This window comes from Pseudophryne corroboree, chromosome 5 (assembly GCF_028390025.1).
Source record: "Pseudophryne corroboree isolate aPseCor3 chromosome 5, aPseCor3.hap2, whole genome shotgun sequence".
NCBI lineage: Eukaryota > Metazoa > Chordata > Amphibia > Anura > Myobatrachidae > Pseudophryne > Pseudophryne corroboree.
This window is the reverse complement of record NC_086448.1, coordinates 565648466-565674433: the sequence shown is the minus strand read 5'-3', so window position 1 is coordinate 565674433 and position 25968 is coordinate 565648466. Positions and strand designations below refer to the sequence as shown.

General features: G+C 47.0%; 1 protein-coding gene across 2 annotated transcripts in view; it reads left to right on the top strand.

The window, feature by feature from the left end:
* Positions 1-25968, top strand: part of KCNG2 (potassium voltage-gated channel modifier subfamily G member 2) — a 477945-nt gene that overhangs the window by 172776 nt on the left and 279201 nt on the right. The window contains exon 1 of one of the 2 annotated variants that reach the window (XM_063923301.1): positions 25559-25683. The exons of the other annotated variant lie outside the window; for it this stretch is intronic. The gene's annotated coding sequence lies outside the window, so the exon portion shown is untranslated. Of the gene's footprint in view, positions 1-25558; positions 25684-25968 lie in introns of those variants that run through there. 2 annotated transcript variants of the gene reach the window in all.

Sequence of the window (25968 nt, the reverse complement as noted above, 5' to 3'; positions counted from 1 at the left end):
GGTACTCCGGGGCATAGTTGCCTACCCTCCCTCATTCTGCAGGAGACTCCCTGAAATAGTAGCAATCTCCCTCACTCCCTGAATAGTCCCTAAATCTCCCTGAAAAAAAGAGAAATCAGAGATACATACATTCAAATGGGATCATCAGTGCCATTTCCCTGTATTGGGTATAAGGCACAATGATCCCTATGGCTACATGCATTGTAAAGGTTTCTTGTGGCCACTTACAGTATATGGAACCTCTTGTGAAACACAATACTCAAAAAAAATCCTGCAAAATATCAGTCTTTTCTTCAACAAGTAGATCTTACTAACTTTGGGGATCATTTACATGTAGATGTAAGTTATTTTCATGACACGCATCTCAGATGTAGCAGTACATGCCCGCGCTGATAGGTGTTACTTTCACAATCTGCCGGAAATGCTTTTTCAAAAGTAGGTAAGTATGCCCCGGGGTCCCTACACATGTGCTGGCAGTGTTTCCTATTAGTCTGCCGTCTCTAGTCCAACACTAAGGCAGGCTAGATCGGAGGCCTCTGGCCCTAATGCTGCGTGTCTCAGCGCGAACCCGCTGGCCGCGGCTCCCGTCTCCGGGACTACACACGTGGCTGACAGCGTCTGTTATTGTAATGCCGTCTCCGGTGTTGTATGTGAGCGGCTGCAGCTACAACTAATAAACATACACAGCGCCTAGAGTGTAATTAAAAGAACAATATAATACATATGAAACATTGATTTAAACAGTGGTTTAGCAGTTAAAATGACAGACACAAGTGGGTCCCTCCTCCAAGGCCAGCACCATATTCCCAGTGACATCTTTGGGAAGATGATGCTGCATATTGAAAGTAAAGGCTTTGGCACTGAACCAGAATCTTTGCTCTCTAGTGCACATGCTCCATCTACCCAAATATCACTGGAAAGATGGTGCCTGCCGAGGAGGAGGTACCCGCTTACCAGAGCAAGCATGGTAAGATGTGGCGTGCCCCCCTGCCCTCCCCCCTAAGTCTGAAAAGCTCCCCCCTGTGGAGCATGTGGAGCCACTTCGCTGCCATACAATTGATTTTTTAAATTATAAAATAAATATTTGTGGTAGACATGAACAGAACACACACCCTTTTTAGGTCATGCCCCCATCAGTAGTACATGGGCCCCACGCTGCTCTCTACTGCTCTGGCGGCACAAAGAGATAATCTCCTGATTCCCAAAGCACTACCGCAGCCTCAGTAGTGCAGGGGCCCAAGGGTGTAGCTACCAATGGGTGCAGGCAGTGCAGCTGCTATGGGGCCCAGAGCTGAGAGGGGCCCACCTTTCCTGTCACAGTTACATGTGTTATATACATTTTTCACCATTAATAGATACATAATGACCCTTACAACTTTTGCCTTGGGGCCTACAATATATCTAGTTATGCCCCTGGTCATGATCATAATGTGGTATAAATTGAACTGGAGGGTATTATAATATGGCATACTATGAACTGGGGACACTATATGTCATAATCAGGGGCATATCTAGAAAGGAGGGGACCCGTGTGCAGTCTCCAGGTGTGGGCCCCCTCCTCTCCTGTCCCTTAGCCGGCAGCAGCACTGTTAGCGCTCTGTCTGAGCGCTAGAGACTCCAACACAGTGCCAGAGTCTACAGCGCATGTGCAAGTCTGTGAAAAAATGGTGCGACTGCCATTTTTTCAGAGACCTGCGCATGCGCTGTAGACTCTGGCACTGTGCCAGAGTTTCTAGTGCTCAGACAGAGCACTAACAGTGCTACAGGATTCGGGAGAGGAGGGGACCCACACCCGGACACCAGAAAGGTAAGTATTTAGAAGAAGTGGGGGCCCCCTCGGGGCCCGTGTGCACCGCACACACTGCACCCATTATAGATACGCTAGTGGTCATAATGTGAATTGAGGGTACTGTGTAATAGTAATGTTTACTGGCATAATGTGTACTGGCCGCCCTACCATGTGACATAATGTGAACTAGGGCACTACTATGTGGCATAAAATTAACTAAGGCTCTACTATGTCTCAGAAAATCAACTATGGCACTATTATGGTGCATACAATTAACAACTGCTGCGCAGAGGTGTCTCTATAGAAGCATTGAGACAGAGGCCTCTTCAAAAAGTTGCTATCGGGCCCCCAAAGTTCTTGCTACACCCCTGCAAGGGCCTGGTAGGACTTGGTCCAGTCTGCGGTGGCTCTTTAATGCACTCTGCCTCACTGCAGCCAGAGGTGATCTTGGACTGCGGCACAAAACATATATTTTATAAAACACATGGTGCCTGGTGCCAGTTATATATTTAGAATTGTCACATAGCACCAATTTATGCATTTAAAGATGGTGCGGCAGCAGAAGAGTTAACCCCTTCAATACTGTGGCTGCCATCTTGTACATGTGGGGGAGCTGGCATGGGGACTGGGACCAGGCCACACCTAGGTTACACACTTTTTCCAGAATTTTTGCATCTTAATTTGCTAGTAGTGTGCTAGGGACCTGATTCAGAAATGCACGCTAAATGCCGTTGCAGCTGCAAATGTGTACACAGCAACTGTGTGAAATTCTTCATATACTGCAGCCACCTGGATTTGTGCTGAGACATCCACCCGTGGCTTTGTGCATCCCAATGGCTGCATACAAAGACACAGTGGTGGTCATTCCGAGTTGTTCGCTCGCAAGCTGCTTTTAGCAGCTTTGCACACGCTAAGCCGCCGCCTACTGGGAGTGAATCTTAGCTTATCAAAATTGCGAACGAAAGATTAGCAGAATTGCGAATAGACACTTCTTAGCAGCTTCTGAGTAGCTCCAGACTTACTCGGCATCTGCGATCAGTTCAGTGCTTGTTGTTCCTGGTTTGACGTCACAAACACACCCAGCGTTCGCCCAGACACTCCTCCGTTTCTCCAGCCACTCCCGCGTTTTTCCCAGAAACGGTAGCGTTTTTTCACACACACCCATAAAACGGCCAGTTTCCGCCCAGAAACACCCACTTCCTGTCAATCACATTACGATCACCAGAACGAAGAAAAAACCTCATAATGCCGTGAGTAAAAAACCTAACTGCATAGCAAATTTACGCATGCGCATTAGCGACTAATCGCTCCGTTGCGAGAAAAAAATAACGAGCGAACAACTCGGAATGACCCCCAGTGTCGGTTATAGACTGATTATGGCAGCATGGCTGCAAAAAATAAGATGCTGGAGACATCTCCTCGAAAATGGTCCTGACACGCCAGCATTGTTGCTGCCACATCCTGCTACCTCCCCCAAACTGTCCCCGAGTGTCAGTCACTTTGCAAATAAATCCTCTACAACTGCCGCTGGTCATCTTGACACATGCATAGTATGACTCAAACGCATGTGCAATCGGTTGATAATCGCTCAACTGTAAAAAAAAAGTGGGTTTGTGTACAACTCTGAATCAGTCATTACTAGTACAGTACTTAGGATTAGTGTAGCACATAGGATAAGTCACAAATTGCTTGGAGCTTCAAAATGGGACTTTTTGGTGCAATTTGAAGATAGGGGTTTGTGGACACATCTGTAGGTAACCAGGTCCTTACATCCAGCTGATGATTGTTTCAACATTTCATCTAAGTCACGGCACAGTTGTCTTGTCTCAAGTAGTGCATCACTATGAATGTCTTAATGTCACTAGTAATACAGCTTGGTGCATCTTTGGACGCCAACATCAGTCCCACCATTGAAACTTGTACCAGCGACACGGTAGGTGCAGTATTTACATCTGGGTATCTACATAGTAAGTGATTAAGCGCTTATGTAAGCAACCAGTTCAGCGACACAGCCACAACACTCCAATACACGTCTATAAGACAGACCATCTCCATACGTTTATTTAGCCACCTCCCAATCACCACCCAGAAGCTCCCAGCACATTTCCAATAGACTTCTGATATTGCAATCACCTATGTGCATACAGTACACACAGTGCAAAACATGCACCCTAAAAGTATTTAGGGTTTTCCATACACACGCAGTAGCAGAACATGGCTGAACTCAGAATTAGGCTCATTGGGGCAGAAGAATTAACCTGGAGAAGGCATAAGGAAGTGATAAACCAGTGATATGTGCAAGGTGATAAACGCACCAGCCAATCAGCTCCAATATGTAAATTAACAGTTAGGAGCTGATTGGCTGGTAGGTTTATCACCTTGCATTTATCACTGGTTTATCACTTCCTTATGACTTCGCCAGGTTAATACATCTGCCCCAGTGTCTTCTGGTGCTTGATGTTAAACACAAAAGAGACTAATTGGCAAGTAAACTATTGTGGCAATATGTCTGCCAGCTACTATTTCACAGGCATTCTCTTTTTTTTTTTTGCATTGCGTTTCATTCTAAAAAATTACTGAGAGCCTACTGAATGGGCTGCATGGCACCTTGGTAGAACAGTTGTGCAATGCACCCGCTTTGTCCTCCATTCATACATCTACTAAGTTGCAATGTTTATCGGGCATTTAGTTTGCAGCTTTGTCTGAGCATACTCTTCTCTAGACACAGTGTAGGAATGGCCCGATGTCTGGCAGTGTACTCAAGAGGAAGTATTTGTTTGCACCCAGTTTTTACTGTCTCGTTTTATTCTCTTCTCTGGACATTGATAATTATAAACTGTAGTCCAATTGCTGTTGGGATGTAAAGTGGTAGGAGACAGCTAGTCTACGGGTTGTGGTTGTGGTTTGAAGATGTGCCTGCTGTACACATAGCGCCCTCTGCTCCCCAATGTTTAGCAGAGTCCACCAGACGGATTCAGAGCGGTGGCGGTGGAACCCACTCAGCAAAGGGATGCCAAGCAGGGAGGCACCAGGCAGGAGAGGCGCTCTGCATCCATGTTCTGTGCGCTGTTGCTGTCGGCTGCCTCTGCGTCTGTCACACTGGCAGCACGAGGCGCGGCTCTTCTAGTCCACCCATGCCGCCAGCGGGAGGAGAGGGGGAGTTGGAAAGGTCGGACATAACAAGCAAGTGATGCTTGTAACTGCTGACTGCAGTACTGCCAGGAGCCACTATATATATATATATATATATATATATATATATATATATATATATATATACTAGGTGCTTCATCGCGCCCTACGGGCGCTCTTCATACCGTCGCAAGGGGCTACGCCCCCTTAACCCTTGCATGCCTTTCTGGGGTTTAATATTTGTATTATATGGAGTATTACCTGCATTCCTTTGTTAGTGGTTAAATATTGCACAATGAAAGGGCGTGCGATGGTGAAGGAGGCGCAGCCCCTTGCGACGGCGTGAACAGCACCTGCAGAGCACGATGTACAGAATGTAGCGGGTGCGGGGGGGACTGCGGACGGTGTCTGTAGATGCTGCGGTTGGAGGGGGGGCAGAAGTGGGGGTAGGGCCCGGATGGGGAATGTTCGGGAGGTGCTGCGGGTGGGGGAGGGGCAGAGGAGTGGGGGATGCAGATGGGGGAGGGGTCCGGAGGCACTGCAGGTGGGGGAGGAGCAGGGTTGCAACGTGTGGGAGAGGGGCAGGTGTGGGGATGTTGTGGATGGGTGAAGGGTTCCGGAAGTGCTGTGGGATGGGAAGGGACGGGAGTGCCGGGGGTGGGGTAGGGGACCGCAGGCACCATGGGTAGGGTAGGGGCAGGTACGGGTGGTGCGGCGGTTGGGAAAGGAGGTCCGTAGGTGCTGCAGGTGGTGGAGGGGCAGGTGCGGGGGTGCCATTGGTGGGGGAGGGGTGGGTGAGGGGGGGACCGCGGATGGAGGAGGGTGTCTGCAGATGCTGCGGGTGGATGGGGGCAGGTGTGGGGGGAGACATATAAGGGGGGTGAATGGTGGAGGGGGCCTGGAGGTGCTGTGGGTGGTGAAGGGGCGGAGGAGTGGGAGCCGCGGGTGGTGTAGGGGGTCTGGAGGCACAGCATGTGGGGGAGGGGTGGAGTGCCGCATGTGGTGGAGGGGAAGGTGCGGAGGTGTTATGCATTGGGGAGAGGTCTGGAGGCGCTGCGGGTACTGTACATGCCATAAAAGGTAGTTGGAGGGTATGCAGTAACAGGGCCAGGACAGGGGTGACAGGGTCAGAACAGGGTTGACGGGGCCAGGACAGGGGTGACAGGGTCAGAACAGGGGTGACGGTGCCAGGACAGGGGTGACGGGGCCAGGACAGGGGCGACGGGGCCAGGACAGAAATTACAGGGACAGGATAGGGGTGACAGGGCCAGGGTAGGGGCGGCAGGACCAGGACAGGGGTGACAGGGCCAGTATAGGGTTGACAGGGCAAGCACAGGGGTGACAGGGCCAGGATAGGGGTAACAGGGCCAGCATAAGGGTGACAGGGCCAGGATAAGGGTGGCAGGGCAAGGCCAGGGGTGACAGGGACATGACAGAACACAGGGCACGGGAGAGATTGGTATTAGGGACAAAACAGTGGTGACAGACAGATGTGTCTTACCGGAGTCACTGCTGCTGGCTGCTGCTGTTCCACTCCAACCTGTTGGGATCTGCTGCTGGAGACTTGGCATGGCTGACTCTCTCAGGCTGGAGTCCTGCTTCCTCTGCCCGTCCGCATCCCTCCCCCCCCTCCTCAGTCACACACCGCAGACCTCGCGCAGCTGCCGGGCACTGTGGTAAGGTGAGACTGGAAATGACTGGTTAGCCCCCAGGAGATGCTGCGGCTGGAGGGAGGAGGGGGTCATAGCATGCACGTGGCGCGGACCTCGCGGCTGCCGGGCACTGTGGTAAGGGGAGACTGGGAGTGACTGGTTAGCTCCCAGGAGACGCTGCGGCTGGAGGGAGGAGTGGGTCGGAGCCTGCAAGCAGCTCGGATTTCTGCAGCGCTACCCGCCAGCTAAAGTGTGTGAATGAGCTGGGCGCACCTCACTGCGGGTGGCAGGGGCTGTAGATAACAGAGGCAGTACGGAACCTGCACAGCGGCAGGTGCCCCACAAAACTGCAGCTAAGAAGCGTGGAGTGTGCCAGAAAGTGACGCTCCTCCGCGCCAGAGAGACCCTGCTGAGTATGCCGATGTGGGGGGTCAAGCACACAGTGAGCCGGTGCCCATCTGTCTGTATGACATACCCCTCACACACTCCCATACCTCCCAAATGTTTCCGATTTTCGCGGGACAGTCCCATTTTTGGGGGTCTGTCCCGCTGTCCCACCCGCGGGTCGCAGTGTCCCGCGTTGGGGGGGGGCAGTTGGAAAGCTCCTGTACTCGCTGTTCTGCTTAGCAGAGCAGCGGTGAATAGTGGAGACAGAGGGAGAGGGGGCATCAGGGGGTACGGATTAAGGGGGGGTTCCAGCAGCAGAGCCGGATTAAGGGGGGGGCGGGGGTACGTACCGTTGGCCCCACAGTTTTAGGGGGCCCCCCGGCTGGAGTAGCTCTGTCCCAGCTCAGAAGCTCCCCCCCCCCCCGTCCTGCCAGCAACAACGGCAGCATTGTGCTACAGCCAGTGCACGCTGCTGCGTGTTGGCAGGTCTGTGGTGTTACAGGGAGGCAGCAGTCTCCCTGCTTTCTTCTGCCTGTGCGGGTGTGTAGGGGGGAGCGACCACCTCCTCTGGATTTAGCCCTAGCTGAGGGGCCAAAATCCCATTAAAAAAATACAAATCGGAATTTGCATAAGGGGGCGTGGCCGCGCGTCCCGCGATTAGTCCACGCCCCCAACCCCACAGCAGGCACAGCAATGAGATAGGGCTCCCCTGTCTCAAGTGCCCTGGGCCCCCCGGACTCATAATCAGCCCCTGGGGGCATGCCAGCAGCTCACAGAGCGCTGGGCATGCCCCCTCACTGACGAAAACGGGGACCCTCCCATGAAGCCACGCCCCCTTTTCGCCGAGTGTGTGTCCCTCCTTCTGCCTGAAGAAAGCTCCTGCAGAAAGCTGGGAGGTATGCACCCCTGCCTGTGTCATGCCCATACTATCTGCTTCTGCTCCTAGTCTCCTATAGATTTGCCCAGATCTGTGACTCATTTGACTAACTCCGCCCAGTGTTGTGACTCCGCCCAGCGTTAGCAAATGAATCACAAAGTCACAGATCTGGGCTATTATATAGGAGATATATATATATATATATATATGGTGGGGGGGGATGAGGTGTTAGCAAGCGACCAAAGGTGTCAAATTAATATTGTAAAACCAGGTATTATGAAAACATAAAATTTATTCAAAAATACGAAGCACTAAAAAGGGGGTAATAATGGGATCATAGCAATTAAAAATTAAAAAAGCCTAATTCAGAGTATTTTAAAAAAACAAAGGCAGAGCTTTTAAAAAATTCAGAGACATGAATGTCGAAGTACATAAAAGGTAAAAAACACGTAAGAGATAAGGTATAAAATGTAAACAGTATATGATAAAAGAGGTAAAAAGGTAAAAAATATGGGAAGGTAGCTTAACTTCAGTGGACTTCATCAAGGGGACCCCTCATCCCCCCACACCATTTTGCACTTCTAGGCATATATACCAGTGCCTATCTACTTTTTTGAGGTTTATAAGCTGACGCCCTAATACTTAAGGGAGTGTCCACCAGGTCATATTTTGATAATCATTTTAGAACACAAATTTTCCCATACTGTCGTTTTAACCTAGATACTATATCTGTGGCGCTGCTAGCTCCTTTGGTACACACATATATATATATATATATATATATATATATACCATCCATAGATCGGGCGGCACTGAGAGACTGGACATTAGTAAATGCAAAAAACCCTGCAAGGTCTGTTTAATCAAATGGTGAACGTTTCGGGGACTTGTCCCTTTCTTCAGCCAAAAATGCCGTGCAAAGTATGACAGTAAATACAAAAGATAATGAGCCATAACTTACCCCCCTCCTGTTCCTCCCCCAGTGTGATCCGTGATCCCGCCAGATTGTATTTATTGTCACACTTTGAACTGTATTTTTGTCTGAAGAAGGGGATAAATTGCTTCTGCGTTTTGGTTTTATTAAAAAATCATTGTCAGGAATTGTGATGATTTTTTAATAAAATGATGCGTAGAAGCAATTTATAGCACGTTTCTTGTATGACCGTGAGTGCCGCTGCCATTGCAACCTACTATATTGGTACTATTGTGTGGCCACGCTCCACCTGTTTTTTACGCATTCGGCACACAGTGCGTTTGTTATGTATGGGAGGGAGGGTGCAAATTTATAGTTTGCAGGGTGGCGCCGAACACCCTTGCACTGGCCTTGATCAGAGACAAAGATTTAAAGTGAAACCTCAAATTCTCTTTTTGGACATTGAACAATGGCCCTCATTTCGAGTCGTTCGCTCGGTATATTTCATCGCATCGCAGTAAAATTCCGCTTAGTACGCATGCGCAATATTCGCACTGCGACTGCGCCAAGTAATTTAACAATGAAGATAGTATTTTTACTCACGGCTTTTTCTTCGCTCCGGCGATCGTAATGTGATTGACAGGAAATGGGTGTTACTGGGCGGAAACACGGCGTTTCAGGGGCGTGTGGCTGAAAACGCTACCGTTTCCGGAAAAAACGCAGGAGTGGCCGGGGAAACGGTGGGAGTGCCTGGCCGAACGCTGGGTGTGTTTGTGACGTCAACCAGGAACGACAAGCACTGAACTGATCGCACAGGCAGAGTAAGTCTGGAGCTACTCTGAAACTGCTAAGTAGTTAGTAATCGCAATATTGCGAATACATCGGTCGCAATTTTAAGAAGCTAAGATTCACTCCCAGTAGGCGGCGGCTTAGCGTGTGTAACTCTGCTAAATTCGCCTTGCGACCGATCAACTCGGAATGAGGGCCAATGACTCTTCAGCATAACAAAATAATGATAGTGTTATTTAGGCATAATTAGACATCAACTTTTAATATTGAAACCAAGAGTAACATCAATAATAGTGCCCTATTTGTATTTCAGTGCCACTCTCCTGCTAATATCAGATTAGATGAGGGTAAATATGCTCTGCTTGCAAGCTGTGTTTGGAAGAAAGAGGCTTACTTTGGAGACTACACAAAGCAGTATATCAATTACATTTTATGAGGAGGCAAATTAATAATAACTCATGCGGCATTTGAAATATATAATGTAGATTTTAATGTGCCCATTGGAAATGCAATAGGAATGTCTGCAGGGTTTATGAGGCTAGTCATTTTAATTGTGGTATTGTACCTTAGTAACTTTATTGACTTCATCAATGTATAACAACCATGATCAATAGGTATTCCCTATGCATTTCTGCCATGCAAATGGAACTCTGTATTCATCAGACTGTACAATCTAATCATCCAAAGAATGCAGAGAGGTTTTCGGAGTTATGTGTACAGGGAAGCTGACTATTTGTCTAGGTAAAACCCCTTTCACATCGCACAAATAACCCGGTACCGACACGGCATATTGCCGTGTCGAACCGGGTCAGTGTGCGATGTGAAAGCACACTGGGCGATTTAGCGGGTCGCCTGACCCGGTAAAACAACCCGGTAAAAAAGAAGGGTTTTACCCGGGTTGATTACCGGGTCAGGTGCGGTGTGAATGGGAGCCGTTCCGATGCGACACGGTTCCCATTCACAAGATAGGGAGAGGCGGCGCTGGAGATGAGCTCATCTCCCGACGCCGCCTCCACCCCCGCCCCTGCTGCTGCTGCGGCCTCCGTTGTCATGGCAACCGACCCGGTATATTGCCGGGTCGGGAAGCCTGCAACGGAGCGCAAATGCCGGATCCCACCCGGTAAGTACACGTTTGTCTTACCAGGTAGGACCCGGCATTTGCGGTGTGAATGCAGCATAAGAGTTCTGTAGGATATGTTATATATATAGTTCATGGTTTGCATTCTTTAAAGCTGATAATTCAGTTTTAAAGAAAATTATTTTAATGTTGTTTTATAGTGGTTTATATTGTATGACCTTTGAGTATATAATGTAATCAAAATGTCGATAATCAGGCCGACACCACAATGTCGACAGTTATAATGTGAGCATTGTTGAACTGTCAACATGGAATATGTCAACAACTACAAAATGTTGACATGTTCACAAGGTCAACATGTGCAATATCAACATTCTGCAGAGAGAGGAGAGTAAGAGTTAGACAACAGAAGGGGAGAGTTAGGGTTAGACTGCAGGAGGGAAGGTTAGGGTTAGGCTGGGGGGCGGGTTAGGGTTAGACTGCTGGAAGGGAGGTTAGGGTTAGACTGCAGGAGGAGACAGTTAGGGTTAGACTGCAGGAGAGGAGGTTAGGGTTAGGCTGGGGGGGGGGCGGGTTAGGGTTAGGCTGGGGGGCGGGTTAGGGTTAGACTGCTGGAGGAGAGAGTTAGGGTTAGACTGCAGGAGGGGAGAATTAGGGTTAGACTGCAGGGATTGGAGAGTTAGGGTTAGACTGCAGGAGGGGAGGATTAGGGTTAGACTGCAGGAGGGGCTAGGGTTAGGCTGGGGGAAGGTTAGGGTTAGACTGAAGGAGGGAAGGGTATGGGTTAGACTGCAGAAAGGGGGGGTTAGGGTTAGACTGCAGGAGGGGAGGGTTGTCAGGGGTGGCAGTGCATCGCGCTGGCTCTCGGCCGTTGCTAGGCAGCGGGCCCGGCGTGTCCCTTCCGCCCCTGGCTCTCCGTCCCCGGCTGGTTGCTTGGCAACAAGGGACACCAGACAGCCGCCCTGCACTGCGATCCCGGCTGTTGCTAAGCAGCCGAGACGCTGTGCACTGTGCACCCAGAGACAGTTGCGATGATCAGGGTCCGGGGGGCTGGGCTGCTGGGTCTCCTCTCATTGGTCTGCAGAGCCTTTTTATTGGAGTCAGCGCAGTGCATCCCCGTCGGTGATAGCTTCTTGTGCAGCCTGTACCCTGCCTCTGGAGTGTTCCTGCTTTCAGCCAGTTCCTTCCTGCATCCTGTATCCCATTTTCCGGAGCCCGGTTCTGGGAATCTGTTCCTGCCTTCCAGTCTAGTGATCCTGTATCTTCAGCCTCGGGGTCTTGTTTGCTTCTACATGCACCTTTCCCGGTGTCGTGAGTAGCGGCTCTGACGCACCTTGTGGCTGAAGCCGTATTATCCTTATTCTCTTGTCATTGTGTTTTCTGCGGAGGTTCAGCCACTGTTGTCCTTGCCAAACTACGACGGATGCGTATTCGGAATTTGGGCAGCGTTACTTTGGTTACGGGTTTTCTTGGCGGCTGTGCCGCACATAAATTAGTTTATTATTTTCTGTAGTTTTCCCCTTCGTTGTTGTGTCTGTCTTAGTTAGTTTTCCGCTTGTTCTCTCTCTGTCTCGGTTAACGCCTTGTCACCTATTAAGACCGGAAGGCATCGGAGTTCGGGCAGACCTAATCCACCCATTCAAATGCAGCTGCCGTGGGCACAAGAAACCATAGTCTCACAGGCGTTAACCGACCACTAGGAAAGGACAACAGAGTCAGGGTTTTCCGTTAGGGGTTGCTGCGAATCTCAGTTTGTACTGCAGCATCACATTTCTGTATGCAGAGCTCATCTATTGCCACCCTATCTCTCGGGTTCCAAGTACATAGATCATAACAAGGGTTAGTAACATAGTAACATAGTAACATAGTATTTGAGGTTGAATAGAGGCAAATTGCCCATCGTGTTCAACCTGTTTTAAGTTGTGATGATTCTACATACTTCCTAAATAATGTTTTATGACTAGTTAGCTACTATAACTCATGTTACCCCCGGATTAACCACGTTGATATTTTAAGTATTATAACCTTGGATAGCTTTTTCATTCAGAAATTTATCCATTCCTTTTTTAAATCCAATTACAGAGTCCGCCATTACCACCTTCCCTGGCAGGGACTTCCACATCCTAATTGCCCTAACAGTGAAGAACCCTTTCCTCCGTTGCGTTCGGAACTTTCTCTCCTCCAGTCGCAGTGAGTGCCCACGTGTCCTAAACTGTGTTCTTTTAATAAATAATTCCTCTGATAACTCTTTGTGATGTCCCTTTACATATTTCAAGATATTAATAATATCTCCTCCTAGGCGCCTCTTTTCTAGTGTATACATATTCAGCCTAGTAAGTCTTTCCTTATAGTCCAGTCCTTCTAGGCCTTTAATCAATTTAGTAGCTCGCCTTTGAACACTTTCGAGTTCACTGATGTATTTTTTATACAATGGTGTCCAGAACTGAACACAATATTCCAGGTGCGGACGTACCAATGCCTTATACAGCGGCATGATTACATCCGAGTCCTTTGTCTCAATTCCCCTTTTTATGCACGCTAGCACCTTACTTGCCTTCTTTACTGCGTTTTGACATTGTGTACGGTTATTAAGCCTATTATCAATGAATACCCCCAAATCTTTTTCCAACTCTGTTTCCCCTAGGCGTTCCCCATTTAATATGTAGGATGCAAGTTTGTTTTTAGTCCCAAAATGCATAACCTTGCATTTGTCTGTATTGAACCTGCCCACAGTTCAAGTTTAGATAGATCATTCTGCAAGGACTCCACATCCAATTCTGAATTAAATTACCTTACACAGTTTAGTATCATCTGCAAAGATTGACACTGTGCTTTCCAGGCCTATTTCTAGGTCATTGATAAATATGTTGAACAGTAGTGGTCCGAGTACGGACCCTTGTGGTATTCCGCTGACTACTGGGGACCAGGTTGAGGACTTCCCGTTGACCACTACTCACTGTACTCTGCTATCCAACCAGCTGCTTATCCATGTGCAAATAGTTTTTCCTAGGCCAATCTCCTTTAATTTGATCATCAGTCTCCTTTGAGGAACTGTATCGAAGGCCTTTGCAAAATCTAGGAAGACCACATCCACTGCTTTTCCTTGATCAAGATTATTGCTCACTTCCTCGTAGAAGCTAATTAAGTTAGTCTGACATGACCTGTCCCTCACAAACCCATGTTGGTTCTTGCTATTAATCCTAGCGGACTTTAGATACTCCTGTATGATGTTCCTTAGAATTCCTTCCAATATTTTCCCCACTATAGATGTTAAACTAACTGGTCTGTAGTTTGGATCCCTTTTTAAATAATGGCACTACCTCAGCTATACGCCAATCCTTCGGTACCATGCCTGATCTAATTGAACTATTGAAAATCAAGTATAGGGGTCGTGCTAGTTGTGAACTAAGCTCCATAAGAACCCTCGGGTGAAGTGCATCAGGACCAGGTGATTTATTAATCTTAATTTTGCTTAGTCTCTCCCGTACTACTTCTTCGCTTAAACAAGTATCTAACCATGAATCATTACTGTCACAATTGTTATGCTCTACTCCCACCATCAGTTCTTCACTGGTGAATACTGATGAAAAGAATTTGTTCAGTATTTCCGCTTTTATTTCATCATCATTTATCAATTCTCCTAATTCATCTTTTAATGGACCTATATTCTCCTTTTTTAACCTTTTATCTTTTATGTATTTAAAAAACTTTTTAGGATTGGTTTTACTCTCTATAGCGATTTGCTTTTCATTTTCCATTTTAGCTGCTCTTATTGCTTTTTTGCAATTCTTATTATACTCCTTGTAATACTTGAAAGACTCCTCCTTTCCATTAGATTTAAATGCTTTGAAAGCCCGTTTTTTTTTTATCCATTTCTGCCTTAACCTTCTTGTTAAGCCACATCGGTTTGAGTTTAATACTCCTGCGTTTACTGCCCATGGGAATAAAGTTATGAATATTGCTATCCAGCAACCCTTTTAAAACATCCCACATTTCCGAAGTGTTCTTGTTATTAAACAGAACCTACCACTCTATGTCGTTAAGTGCACATCTAAGCATACTGAAATTAGCCTTGCTAAAGTTAAAAGTTTTGGTGGAATCCCTGTAGCTATGTTTCCTGAAACTGATGTCGAATGTGATCATATAGTGATCACTGTTACCCAAAGTCTCCCCAACTTTAGTGTTTGATATAATGTCCACATTATTAGTAATTACTAGATCCAGGGTAGTTTTACCCCTAGTTGGGTCCTCGACTAATTGAGACAAGTAGTGATCCCTAATCTTATTTAAGAATCTGCTGCTCCTCGCATTAGCACGTGAATCGTTACTCCAGTTTATATCCGGATACTTAAAATCCCCAATGACAAGGATGTCCCCCAAACCCGCAGCCGTTTTGATTTGCTGCAATAGTTGTTCTTCCTCATGTATGCTAATATATACGGCTGTTTGTAGCATGTGCCTATGACTAGTTTTTTTGCATCAATTCCCCCACTTGAGATTTCTACCTATAGTGACTCCACATTATTGCCAGTCTCCTCATAGATAACCTCCTTTAGGTATGGTTTAAGTGATGGTTTAACATAAAGACATACACCTCCTCCTCCTTTTGTTAGCCCTGTCCCTCCTAAAAAGAGAATACCCCTCCAAGTTAGCAACCCAGTCGTGAAAGTCATCCCACCATGTTTCCGTAATACCTATAATGTCATACTCAGCCTTTGATGCTAACAATTCCAATTCCCCCATTTTACCTGCTAGACTTCAGTTTATCGGTTCCTTTATTTGTTTGTTTTCCCAAAGATTTCCCATCCTGGTTAACTAGAGCATCCGTAGAGTTACTGATACAGACTGTCCTTCTCGCTCCCTCTCCAACCCCACCGTACTTAGTATTGCCCACCTTACTTTTCTCTTTGGTCAACCCAATGTTCCCATCTAAAATCACCGCCCTGACATAAGTATTTTCCCTTAAGTCCCGTACAACATTTTCTATAGTCTGTAATGATGACACATAATTGTTATTATTTAATGCTTTAGCAATACCTTTCTTAACACCCTTAATAGAACCCATGTAAATACCCTTACCGGCTGCACTTTCCCTCCCCCCTTCTCCACCCCCATTTATCTCACTACCACCATCCCTACTATACTCGCTGCATGACCCATAGTTTCTAGCTAAACCCTCCCCCCAGGCTCTTAGTTTAAAAGCTCCTCCAACCTACTAACCATCCTACCCCCCAGCACCGCAGCCCCTTCCTCATTCAGGTGCAATCTGTCACGAGAAAAAAGATGGTGCCTGACTGAGAAGTCCGTCCAGTGTTCCAAGAACACAAACCCCTCTTTCCTACACCAGTCTCTGAGCCACACATTTACCTCCCTAATCTCCCTCTGTCTCCCTGGGCTAGCGCGTGGCACTCGTAATATTTTGGAGAAAATTACCTTAGATGTCCTTTTTTTTAGTTTCTGTCCTAAGTCCCTATAATCTTTCTTAAGGACATCCCACCTACCACTAACTTTGTCGTTGGTGCCAACGTGCACCAAGACCGCCGGGTCTTTCCCAGACCCTCCCAACAATCTATCTACCTGGTCCGCGATGTGCCGTACCCGAGCACCCGGGAGACAACAGACCGTACGGCGATCACGGTCCCGGTAGCATATTGCCCTATCTGCCTTCCTAATGATAGAGTCCCCTACCACCACCATCTGCCTGGGCGCCTCTCTAGCTTTCATCCCATCTGAGCCAGAGGGACCACTACTCCGGTTGCTAGAGGGAGCAGTCTCCTCCGGCTCCGTCATTTCGTCGCTATCATCCACCGAATCTTCGTCCAATTTGGCAAATTTGTTCGGGTTTGATAGATCCGAGATGTCGTGCCTCCCCGTCTTTTTCTCCCTTCTAACAGTGACCCAACTGCCTACCTGATTTTCCTCATCTACCAGTGACCCCTGCTGCAACTCCTCCACCGTTCTATCTAAACTTCGCTCGAGATTGTAAATATCCCTCAGTCGCGTAACGGTCTGCTCTAGATCAGTTACCTGGGCTTCCAGGGCAACCGTTCGCTCACATCTCGTGCATATGTATTCACCCTGGGTCGGCTGCTCCAGGTGCGCATACATCTTGCACGATGCACTGAGTGAGACTCTCAATCACGGCCCCTCCCATTGTTTGAGAACTCAACTCCCTATTACCTTTCGAAAGTACAATAAAGAGAATAAAAACCAACTAATCAATACGCAATAAGTAAGTAATCAATACTTATATGAGTGGGACCTCTCCTGCAGCACCGATACTCCACCTAGCAGTAGCAGTTGTTCCAGCTCAATGCACCTCCTTTTCACTCGGCTTCCAGCTCCTGCTTCTGCTGATTCCAACTCACATACACTTACAAATCCAAGCTACACTTTGAAATACAAGCTCCCTTACAATGAGCAAGCTCCAATGAGTCTGATCACTAGGATTAGACTGCAGAAGGGGAGGGTTAGGGTTAGACAGCAGGAGGGGAGAGATGGGTCAGTCTGGGGAGGGAAGGGTTAGTGTTAGGCACTAGGGGGAGGGTTAACGTTAGGCTGGGGAAGGGGGGTGTTAGGAGACTGGGTTAGCATCAGGGTTCAATTAGGGTTACTTGCCTTTGGAACCTCTGGATGACAGCTGGAAATCACCTGACCACCGGACGCAGAAGGCACCACCAGAACTACTGGAGCTTTACTAGCAGGTAAGTAACCACTGCATGGAGACATGCTGTTTTGTGGACATTCTAATCATGTTGACAATTTATCAGGGTTGACATGCCAAGCATGTCAATATGCTGCATGTCAACATTATAACCATGTCGTCATTCTCATGTTGATATGAGTGTAGCTTGATGAATATCGACAAAATAGACCAAACCCATTAACACTATGAACTGAGGAGGAGATGCGGTCAAAATACCAGCAATCGAGATCCCAAAGCCAGAAGACCGACAGCGGGATCGTGATGGTCAGAATCCCAATACATCCCAATATATATTTTCACCATGACCAACAGACTAAAAATGACTGCTCAGTCGCAGCAATACACTGCTCAGTTATTGGTCTGGTCACCTGATCAGCGACTGATCGGGACAATAATTGAACAGTGTACAGTATGCCCAGCATTAAACAGCAGTATATACAGCGAGACACTCCATGAATTAAGATACATTATGCTATTATACAGACGAAGCAGCTATTTCAATGATTTTCAAAACAATAAGCAGGAAATTAATGAGAATAAAAATAAAAGTGAAGATAAAGCTGTTTTGTACCCTTGGCAGCAGAATCTTGTGTTTGGAACTCAGAGAATGCACCAAGGGAAGCTCAGCTGAGTCCTTAGAATAATTTTCATAATAACAAACAATGTTCATTTATCATTTGTTGCACTTTGTTTTAGATGTACAAATACGAGTTACTTTATGACCACAATGCAAGTCTCAGTGTAATACTTCTGTCTTCCTTGCAGTAATAATTAACTGTCTTAGATATCAGAGATAAGGTTCCCCTCTGATGACAATAATCAGTCATGGTACTCTCAGGACTGGCACCGTTTTATTTTTTAAGGATTAAACATTGCATGATATTCACATACATTATTGATAACAGACCAGACAGAACCATTTTCAGATGTATGATAACTCAAACCCTCTATTATTAGTATTAGCAAAAAATAAAATCAGATAATTCTGACATTGTAAATCTTTCTTATTGCTGTCAACACAGTGATTGCTCCAGTGCCATAAGCATGAGATTGCAAGTGGGGTGCTGACAATAAGAGGTCTCTGTGACGGTCAAATGGGCATAGACAAAATTGTTAGGTTTATGTCTGGGAATAATGTTTGCACTAAATCTGAAAAAAAAATTGGTTTAAACACATTGGTGGCTATTCAGAGATGGTCGCAGATTTTGCTATCGCAGCAAAATCTGCAACCATACTACTGTGGAACCGCTCAATTCAATTGCAATCGCATCGAATAGAGGTTGACCCCTGCCTATGCAGCATGGCTGTGTAGGCAGGGCCACCGTCGCCATGTTTTCTATTGCAGGAAACGCAGGCGATGTCATCTGTAGTACCCGAAAACGACCATGACATGCCTGCGTTTCACACTCTCCTTCTCCCAAATACCACGTCAACGCTCCCGGACACCCGTCACCTGTCAATGACTATGTGATCACATCCTTCCAGAATGCGATCGTATCGTGAAGGATTGCACACACACACTACAGCCGCTGTGTGTGCACAGACCCTTTGCAAAATGCAGTGGCTGCGTCCATCTCTGAATAAGGTACTTTGGAGGTCATTCCGACCCATTCGCACGCTTCAATTTCTCGCAGCCGTGCGAATGGGTCTGAACTGTGCATGCGTGTGGGCGGCAATGCGCAGGCACGTCGGTCGCCGGCGCATCAGTCGCCAGCAACGGTCATCGCCACGGAGTGATGGACATTATGAAGAAGCCGTTCGCTGTGGCAAATGCAAGAAGATTGACAGGCGACTTCCGGTGGGCGGGCCGAACGACCCGGCTGCTTTCCCTGGGAGCTCTCCCTCCAGGCATCCCTATCGGCCCAAACCGCCGGCTTCCCCTGGACCAGAGACCCCGCAACTACATCAGCGGGTCCCGGAGATAAGACGGAGCAAAGTGGAGTGCGTCCCGGCTCGCTCCCCCCCGTATCAGTCACCGGAGTCCGGAGCAGAAGACGGCGGCCATCTTAGGTCTCATGGGAAACGGAGACCGGGCCGCCTGAGGGATCCTTAGCCGCTTGCAGCACTCCGCTGTGCCTCCCCGCCGGCCCCTCGGATCCCACACCGCTGACTGGCAACCCCCCCCCCCCCCCGGAACAGGTGCGTGTGACCCACCTCACCGCTGCAGCGGCGATGACTCCCTGCTCCGCGGTTTGGAGTTCCGGAGCGCCTGAAGCCTCCTGCCCCTACTGAGGATACACTGGGCTCCAACAGCACTCACACTGCTCCACTGATCAGGGCCGTTGGCAGACTGGTGTTAGTGGCGATGCTGATGCCCTGTCCTCCCCACCTGTGCCTGTACAAGCGACGACTTCACACCACGCAAAAGGTCTCTCTGGCACTGCGCTGGTCGCTGCCTGACCCCAGACCTAGTAACGGTCACAGGTGGATTCTCCCCCACCCCCCCTCACTCCTTGCTACAAGTGTGCCTCATTGAATTACACCTTAAACTGGCACCTCTGCATATGCTTGTAACAGTGTCCTTTCCTTTAGTTTCCTCTTCACTCCAGCGTGACTTGCCTGCTATACCCCTGAGGAACCTGTAATCTTTTGCTGTACACCCACACTCATTGTGTTCCTCGTGTGACGAACTTTACTTTTACCTTGCTGACCAGCGATTGAACCGCATTTCCCGTCATGGAAAAATACGTGGCCAAAACGCTCCGCACGAATAAGAATTCCCAAAACAAAAATAAATCAACGGCCAAAGAAAAAGAGCATAGCCCTATTCAACAGGGGTCTCCCTCCTCTCCTGGCAGACGGGACACTGACGACATGGTGCTCACCGACGTCCGAGCCAGCCCATCCTCTATACAGAGGGCCAGAGAAATATCAGATATCATCTCACCACTGCTGGATGCAAAACTGGCACCCCTGATGGAGGCTATTACATCAGCAGCAGCTCAACTAACCCAACACACTCAACGTCTGGCAGAGGCCGAGGATCGAATATCTACATTGGAGGATGACCAACAAGCGATTCAATCACAACAGCAAACGCACGACAACACTCTAGTGGCCATAACCGATAAGATCGAAGATCTGGAAAATCGGAATCGTCTGAACAACTTGCGTTTGATTGGTCTTCCAGAATCCATCAGACAGAAAGATCTACTGGACTTGGTTACTCGCTGGCTCCCTACAACCCTTGATCTACCACCCTCACCCACCTCCTATTTGGTAGAACGAGCCCATCGCATCGGCCCTGATAGACAATCGTCACAATCCTCCCAGTCACGCCCTAGGCCAGTAATCTTTAAGTTGTTAAATTATCTCGACAAAGTGAAGATCATGGAGGTCTACCGCAGAAGCTCTGAGCTACTCTACGAGGAATCCAAACTTCTTCTTTTTCAGGACTTTTCCTTTCAAGTTTCGACGCAACAGAGGGAATTCTCTCCTATATGCAAGGAACTCTTTACTAAAAATGTCATATTCGCACTCCTGTATCCTGCAAAACTGAGAGTCTTCCATGCTGGCAAACCACACTACTTCGACACTCCAGAATCTGCTCGGAACTTTCTCAAGTCTCTGTCTTCATTGCAGTCTGACTCTCGAATGGACGATGCTGATTGACTCTTCTAGAATCAAGTATCTCTTTATTTCGTTTTCTCTTTTCTTCTTTCCTAGTGGATAACACACTGTTGATTACTTACATTTGGCTCTTTCAGTTACGGTTAAACGGAAATTCTCCTCACCTACCACAGATGCAGGGGTGGTGGGAGACATTTATCCCGTTTTTTTCTGTCAGCCCTCCTCTTTTCCCCTCTCTCTAATCTAACCAAAGTTTCTGTTACATATAGATGGTTATTGCTACTGTCTTCTTGGGTTCAAAAATACAAAAAAAGTTTTGACTGGTGGCCTATATTGCCCTGGCCGCTGATTTCTACATGCATTACGCAGTATTGTTAATACTATATGTTTGTCTCAACTCCACTTGTTTGCCCAGTATACTCCTTTTGTCCTCCCCTTGCGTACTGGGACGGGGGATTGGACTCTCGATTGTGGCTTCTTTCTTTGCGTTCCATTAGACAGGGTATTGGATAATGCCAGGCCCTAGAGACTCTGAGACCTCCGCTGATGGCTCAAAGACGTCTCTTAAGCTAGTCTCATGGAATGTGGAGGGTTTGAACACACCAATCAAGAGGAAATTTTTTTTGACTCACCTCAAAAAATTTCATCCTGATGTAGTGTTTCTACAGGAGACACACTGACGTCTCACTGACCCTAATAGACTTAGAGATACTTGGGTCGGGGACTTTGGAAGTGCCTCCTATACTACTAAAGCGAGGGGAGTACCTCTATTTCGTAAATCCCTACACTACGAGATCAGGGATGAATGGGTGGACCCAGAGGGTCGGTTTTTGTTCCTAAAGGTAGAGGTTGAAGGGGAATGTTTTACGCTAGCATGTATTTACGCCCCCACAGGGCCAAATGCTTCTTTCTTTTCAGATATCTTTGTTTATTTACAGGGCTGGATGGAGGGGTTTTTTATTTTAGGGGGAGACCTCAATGTTGTTCTAGACCCATTATTAGATGTGTCCGGTGGCCCTAGACAGTTGAGTTTCAATAGATCCACGCCACCCCCACTGTCCCTAATGCTAGATTCCCTACAGCTTCTGGACCCCTGGAGATTTCTTCACCCTGACTCTAGAGAATACTCCTTTTTCTCACACCCACAAAAAATATTCTCCAGATTGGACTACTGGCTAATATCTGCCTCATTGATTCATAGAATAGTGAATTCCACCATAGCCAATATTCTCTTATCCGACCACGCCCCCATCACCCTGACAATTGCCCTAACTACACCCCGCTCCTACTCTTCCATATGGCGGTTTCCGGAATACCTAGCCCTCTCAGAGGACTTTAAACTTTATTTGACACAGTCATATCTTAACTACACACATGATAATGCCATACATATCGATGACATAAATCTTTTCTGGCAGGCATCTAAACCTGTTCTTAGAGGACAGATAATTTCATATGTAGCGGCCAAGAAGAGGCAAATTCAAGAGAAGTTGGCCGAGGCATCCCTTCAGGTTGCCTCTGCTTATTCTTGATTATTGGCCGATCCATCCGAGTCTAACAGAATATTATATAAAGTCACCAAATCGATTCACGATACTCTCTGTGCTGAACAAGCCAAATTATTCCTTTCCTATCGTTCTAATAAATATTTCCGTTGGGGCAACCGCCCCGGAAAATTATTGGCGAACATGGTAAAAGCTCACGCAATACCTAAATATATTTCCACAATTAGAGACACTCACAGTCCCCGCTCATTGACATAAGAAAAGATCAATGACACCTTTCTGACTTTCTTTGAGACTCTTTACACTGCACCACCCAACCAACCTGCAGCTGGTATGGACTTTCTGACGCATGCTGATCTCCCTACTCTCTCTGAAGACGATAGAGAATTTCTCACTACTCCCGTTACTGAAGCGGAATTGGAATCGACCATCAAATCCTTAGCCAATGGGAAATATCCAGGCCCTGATGGCCTGTCGGCAGCCTATTGTAAACTACTACTTCCACATATGAGTGAACACCTCAGAAAACTATATAATGCACTCTTGACAGGCCACCCAGCCCCACCGGGGTTTAACACGGCTCGAGTCATAGTACTCCCTAAACCCAATAAAGATCATACCCTAGTCTCATCCTACCGGCCAATCTCGTTATTGAACCAGGATTTTAAAATATTCACAAAGATTCTTGCTTCCCGCCTCCAAATGATCCTACCTAAACTGCTTCATCCTGCTCAAACAGGATTCATGCGCAATAGGCATTCAGTACACAATGTCCGCTCTTTGTTAGCGCCCATGTTTAAAACACATGGCTCACTGGAGACGGGAAATATGGTCTTGAGTTGTGATGCAGACAAGGCCTTTGATCGAGTCTCTTGGGCTCACATAACCAGAACACTTAGTATTCAAAATTTTGGCCCTGATTTTATCACAGTATTTCACACTATTTACCAAACTCCCCAAGCCTTTTTGACGATTAATGGTTATAATTCTAGACTAGTCTCCTTATACCGGGGTACCAGGCAGGGCTGCCCTCTATCCCCTCTCTTATTCAATCTGGCCTTGGACCCCCTTCTTCGTCACTTTCTAAAAGAAAAAAGGTGGCACGGCATAAGGTTAACTGACCAAGAACTTAAATTCTCAGCATTTGCTGACGACATTTTACTCTACTTCAGCAACCCCCAAACGGCCATACCACATTTACTTGATATTTTGGATTCATTCAAAACAGTTTCTGGTTTTAAAATTAATTATTCCAAAACAGAGGCCTTGGCATTCTTCCCCTCAGCTAAAACGGGATGGGGCGACACATTCCCATTTCACTGGGCCACAAATAATTGTATTACTTATTTAGGGATCGTATTCCCTGATCACTCTTCCAAACTATATTCTCTTAATTTTCCCTCGCTATTTACTAGGACATATGCGGACTTTGCCAGATGGGCCCACCTTCCTCTCACATACACTGGCAGAAGTCACTTGTATAAAATGATCAGCTTCCCGCGCTTCCTGTATGTGCTGCAGATGCTCCCGCTGATTCCGCCCAAGAACATACTAACTCAATTGGACAAGGCATTGTCCAAATTTATCTGGGCAGGTAAACGCCTTAGATTCTCATTATTTAAATTACACCAACCTCGTTCCCTTGGTGGCTTAAATTTACCATGCCTTCATACCTATGCCTTGGCAGCCAATTATAGGATTGTCTTGGACTGGATTGGCGGACAAAGCATCTATGCTAACATTTACCTGGAACAATCTTTTATACCCTCTCGGCCTTTGGTGTCCCTTCTGCACACTACTCCTGCCTCCATGCCACACTGTGTAAAAGACAACATACTTCTGTCTTCTACCTGTGTTGCCTGGCGACAGGTTCGCTCACGGCTAAAATTATCACAACGCATTTCATTATTCTTACCTCTCTGGGGTAACCCAGACTTTATGCCTCACACTACTTCTCCTATATTTTAGACTTGGTATGACGGAGGTCTGAAGTATATACATCATTTTCAAAATGTTGAGACTTTGGCCCTACTCACACAATCACAAGTTATGGCACGTTTCCTGTCTTTACAAATCCCATTTTTTCCCTTTCTTCAAGCATGCAGCTATGTGCAGAGGGTCCTATCTTTGTTATCTCCACAGGATACCTCACATACCCTAGACAAAACATTACGTCTCAATCCAAATAGTAATTTCCCTACAGCACTCATACACTCACATTCCCGCACCTTACTAAACATGGAATCTGGCTCAGTAGGTCTCCTGAAATGGAAACTGGAATTCCCAGATCTCACTTTGAAGCTGATCTTAGAGGCCAATGCATATTTAGATAAAACATTGGGCTCAGTCTCATACTCAGAAATGCATCAAAAAATCCTGCACAGAGCCTATGTCACCCCCAAGCTACGATATCTTATAGGAGCCGCCCCTTCGTCTCACTGCTTCAAGTGCACTGCACCGGAAGCAGATCTTGTACACTGTCTGTGGTCTTTCCCTAAGGTACAAGCACTCTGGCAAGCACTTCAAGCGTACATTGTGACAGATCTACAGCTACAATTCACAATTACTAAGACATGGGCATTTTGGGGTATATACCCGAAACCCACGACCAACAGATTATCCAAAGGGCAACGCATTTTATTAATTAAACTGGCAGCCGCCACTAAGAAGACGATCCTCTCCCAATGGATCTCCACTGACCTCATTCCCATTTCACTACTACACCCTAGGATCTCACACCTCTTTCACCTAGACTGGACCAATACTGCTTTACAGAAGGATAAGTTGACTGAAAAATACTTCCAAATTTGGCTACCCTATGTTCAAATACTTCCCCCGGTTATAAAAGAGGCCCTACGGAAATGTTTTAAAGACACTAAATGGTACATATTAGAGACCCTTGACACTGTGGCCCCCTTTTGATTACAAGACTCCTTGCTGTTTACATACCCCAATTTGTTCTTTTCTTGCTACAATGTTTGTTTATTTCCTTTAATGTTTAGCTTTGATATTGCTTAGGGCTTACTTGGAGTACCCATACTATTACTGTATGTATTTACTGACTTTTGTACACAATGCATGTCGTTCTTATTTTGACTTGTCATTATTCCACTTGTCAATAAAAAAACTAAAAAAAAAAAAAAAAAAAAAAGAAGATTGACAGGCAGAAGGCGGACCTGGGCGGCAACTCACCGTTTACGAAGAGTGTCCGGAAAAACGCAGGCGTGCCCAGCCATTGAAGAGGAAGGTTCCTGACGTCAGCTCCAAGCCAGATATTTGCAGCGGGTGAGTAAGTCCTGAGCTGTGCAGAGACTGCACAAATGCTCTCTGCACAAGCGATAGCAGCCCTGCATAGCCCTAACCCCCTTCCCTGTAGGCGGCGATTACCTGGTCGCAGCAGTGCAAAAAATAGGCTGCGTGCGACCAGGTCGGAATGACCCCCTTTGTGCAGTCGATGCATTTAACATAGTGTACTGACAAAGACTTGAACGAAGGTTAGCAATTTATTCAGTATTTACCATCTCCATTTTTTTACATAATGTTATATGTCCAATTCTACATGAGGGCCCT